The 4,715-nt window shown below is 35.7% G+C and overlaps 1 pseudogene; it reads right to left on the bottom strand.

Moving 5' to 3' along the window:
• Positions 1-597: 597 nt before the first annotated feature.
• Positions 598-4,299, bottom strand: LOC131842453 (tachykinins-like; annotated as a pseudogene).
• Positions 4,300-4,715: the final 416 nt, after the last annotated feature.

The raw sequence follows: 4,715 nt of genomic DNA, 5'->3' as shown, positions 1-4,715 counted from the left end.
ATTTTGAAAATTACTCTCAAAACTATCTACTTAACGCCTACTCGAGTCGCTGACTTTTTTTTAACAACTAGATAAACTTTTGTTGCTTATACAGAGACAATAGAAAAATCTAGTAAAAAGAAACATAGATTAGAATTATAAAAATAAACACTTATTAGGCTGCGACCACATTTGTGACTAAACTATTAAAGTTTTGACATAGAATAAAAACGTTAAATATTGTTATAACTATATATATAGTAATGAATATTTACTAAATACTTGTTCTATTTAAATGACGTGCGTGTGAGAAATGCAAACCAACAATTTCCTTTGAACCAAGTTTCAGAGAAGTAGATGACAGAAATTACCATATTAGTGATAAACTATTTCTATAATTGACTAAATTCATTAACAGTTGAAATTAAGATCCCGCGCAAATGTCTTGACAGCTATATATTGTTTTTCACATTTTGGTTTTGGCGAACTGTATTTTTGCCGCAATAATTGGCCAGTGCATGTGATCGCAACCTAACAAATTTGTAATTTAATTTGCTCCTACGCAGTATGCTGACTAGATAAAACTTATCCAACGATGCAACGTTAGAATAAGCCACTTATATTTAAATTGGCAAGGAATCCATTATGTTATAAGGATATGTAGATATCTTAACAGGATTTAAGAAGACTGCATAATTATTCAAATGTAGTGAAGACACTTAGTTAGGCGTTTCCATTTCAGGGCTCGCTTCTGTAAAAAAAAATGCGATTATTATTTTCATTAGAAGCCTATACAGAATTCGTCATAAGGGTAACAGAGAATACTTTTTATGAATCTGTGTAACAATTTTGATTATATAATCATTTATAGCAATATTTATGTCGATCCATTTTGAAGATTCTGACCACATCCTACAATCCTACAAAACAATTTCTAAATGAAACTGTGCCACCAAAATAAATGAGAATTTAATTACTTTACTTTATTACTTGAGAATGGTGCTAAGTCTTATATAAGATAGTGTTAATTACTCTGTAGTAAAGGATATATTGGTACAGAAAGTCGAATCGAATATACGAAATATTTCTGATAAAAAATTTTGAACTTTTATACCAAATTGATCATGCGACCACGCAGTTTGTATGAGGGTTACAAAATTAATTTTATGATTGAAGCGAGATGACAACACTATTGTGTATACTTATTATTTATTCATTTACTTCAGTTTAATGCTACGAAAATAATGTATATAAGGCAGACTTAACGCCTTGCGGCGTTATCTACCAGTCAACCATGAGGTGTAGAGAAGAATTGTTGGCGGCGCACTTATATAAATGAGACGTAAAAAATATTGATCATAAAAAGCCTAACAATAAAGTAAAATTTATATAAAAATGTGCCATCTAAATAATATAAAAAATAAAAAGCTATGATGGGCAAGCGGCCAGTAACAAATCTTGCATTTTTGCCTCTTTGAAAAGTAATTGAGTTTCATGAATACCTACTATCAATGACTTACTTACTATCAATAATTTGTATTAGTACTTGGTAAATATAGTAAGGTAAATAGATTTCTAAATTATTTAATACGTAGTACCTAATTAACTATGTACCTTGATTAGGTAAACATTTCAATTGACACAGCTCGACACGATTTCAAAAGGCTAACCTACTCAAATATTAGCGGTAATTTCATTGCAAAATTGTAGTATACGCATCAAATATTCATAGGTGTTCGTCTATTGATTGTTAAAAGATATAAACGCTTTATACAATCACAGCAGTGTATACGTTTTTTGAAACACAATTTTGTCTACGTGACCATTTGTGAATACCCAATTTCTATGTGGTTTCAGAATTCTGCGTAAAACAACAATCCGTGCTTCATTGTATTTCAGCGAATAGTAAATATAAATATTATTTATTAATTTCGGATACTTATACATATAATGTTAGTTAACAACGTACAAACTATATTCTACATACACATTTGCTATAGTGCTTGGGAAGATGTTTGCGTTCCCCCGGATTATAAACATCAGTGATGCAGTTTGTTTTGGCATCATGACTTGAAAGCCATCCACGCTGCTGCAAACATCTTTGATGCGCTCATCTTTGATACAGAACTGAGGGAGCCCCAACAACATCCTAAACCCATTATTATATTCTGCGCGAAGAGCGTTATATACTCTTATTACTATTTCCACTAAATAAGCTGAGTGGACATCTTTCTCATCTAATTTTGCAGCTTGCTTTGCAGGTTGTACTGTGGTTGAAGGATGAGATATAGTATATATATATATTTATGTATCGTATGTATGTATGTCTAATAATATCTATTATTGTAAAGTTACCACGTAAGTGTTTGTACTATAATGCGACGCTTACTAACTTCTCAGTTTGCCCTATGGTTGACTGGTAGAGAACGCCCTTAGGTGTTAAGTTTGCCATAAGTACATTAATATATTGTATTTGTGCATTAAAGTTTTGAATAAATATAGCATTAAAGTTACTGGATAAGAGGAAGGACACCTTGTTCCCTTAGAATGACAACGCATGATTCACGTCACATGATGGACGTCACATGATAACATGACGTCAGTTATAATGTTCATGTATATAGGCGATGTCAGCTTATTGGCCATCCCAATTACTCATAAAAAAGTCACTTCACGTAAAATTCAAGTTGATAAGATAGTAAAATGCACGAGTGGTGCAAATCAGGATAGAAGCAGAATGACGTACAATAACAATGGATTTTTTTAATGGATGATAATGGAATGGTGCACCGGCGTGCGCTATTGGTTTACGCTGGCAGGGCACCAGTGAAGGATGATAAGATGAACATTAAGTCAGGTCAGTTAGCCCATCGTGATAAATTTACCAGGAATTTATACGTGGAGGTCAACTTAACGGGGTACATTGCTAACAATGGGGTCATCAGTCCACGTTACTATAAATTCCCTTGCTGCCAATGGAGATATTCAGTAGATATATTTGTAGTAAATATAATTTATTGTCTCTTATAGTTTGAACATTCAATCACATTACACACCATTATCACAGGGGGAAGGGATTGTTAGTTACATACTACTAATGAACTCATTCCTAACAATGTATCAGGTCAAGTCAGGTTGAACTCCACGCAGTTCCCCCTGGAAACTATAGTGATTCATTCCTCATGAATTTGCTACGATGAGCTAAGTAACCCGACCTCATGGCATTAGGCATAGACAAAATACTATAATGCAATAGCTACGTATAGGTCTGTACTTGGAAGATATAGGAGAAAATCTATGACTGGGGGACTTTATCAACGTAACTGAACCTAATACAACAATTGTAATTTTTTGTGTTTGTGAGCACTACCTTCTATGTATGGGTAATGTTATGCATTATGTAGAAGAAGGTCTAAAACATAATTTTTAAGTGTCTTTTAATATAATTAAGTTGATGTATGCTTACAAGGTCATTTAAGCATAGAACCAAGTGACAATGACCTGTGGCTTTGGACAAGTGACTAAAGGACAATTTTGCGCAGTCATCTCTTTAGACCTATTACATTAGAGGAGAATGACTTACCGTCGATCCACTTTTTGCCTCGCATCCCAAAGAATCCCATTTGCGCCTTCCTCTTGGGCCAGGGGCCGTTCAGTAAAAACTTTAATTCTTGCGCGCCACTGGTCTTAACGTCTTTTTTGCCGCGTACCCCAATGAATTTGCCGCGAAACGTCAAATCATAAGGTCGTTTCTCTTGCACCGACTTCTTTCCTCTCACACCATAAAACTGGTGCATGTTGGCTGCCCTTTTGTCCACCTCATTCGTAATCCTCTCGCTGGATAAGTCATCGTCGATAGTCGCTGCAGTCATAGGTTCGGGCCGTTCAAGTTTCTGTAAATATTGCGTGAGGACATCATTTAGAATTGGGAATTCATTTTCGTCAAGTTTATTTCTTTCATCGCTGGAAGCGTAGTCGATCTGACCAATCAGGGAGCCGTCTTCTTTGGAACGTATTCATAACTATCTGGGTAATACATGTCAGGGATGTACGACTCCTTCTTCCCTCATACCAACAAAGCCCATTGGCGCTCGTTTATACTCGTAGTTCTCTAAAGCCTCTAAGAAGTTCTTCTTCCTTGACACCGACGAAGAACTGTGGTTTCCGTTTATAGAACTGTTCTGTTGAGCCTGAGTCGTATTTCTTGCCTCTCATGCCCAGAAATCCTTTGGGTACACGCTTCTCGATGTCTTGCGATGATGCCGCGTAAATTAAGTGCATAGTGATGAAGAAAAGACAAGTCCTGGATGTTCCACCCATTTTGATGTGATCTGGAACAAATGATATAAAAATTTAAACATGTCATAAAAATATATGTTTTCTAACACACAGCATATATAAGCAATTGCCGCCTGTTGCAATGCACTTTCTGAATTTTTGTATTCGGTTCGGACCCTGCGCATAACTAAATTATTACCACTGAAAAGGACCCTGACGGAATTTCTAAAGCCAATAAACAGTTCATCCAAGGCCGCATATATAAACCTAGTAACACGTGACGTAGCCAGCACGCTTGGCGTCTGTCCCCTGGGTGAGCAGTTGTGTGCATAACCCCTTACATCACGACACGACTTACAGTCGCGCCTGACGTTTGGTAATTACGTGTATTGCTTGTAGACTGTTGCGTGGAATAATAAGATGTACGCAGAGTAGGATATGCGATAGATACAAGAATA

Source organism: Achroia grisella, unplaced genomic scaffold (assembly GCF_030625045.1).
Source record: "Achroia grisella isolate CSIRO2021 unplaced genomic scaffold, CSIRO_AGI_Agris_v1 utg2354, whole genome shotgun sequence".
Taxonomy (NCBI): Eukaryota; Metazoa; Arthropoda; class Insecta; order Lepidoptera; family Pyralidae; genus Achroia; species Achroia grisella.
Note: the sequence above shows the minus strand (reverse complement) of the source record. Positions and strands in the feature narration are given on the sequence as shown.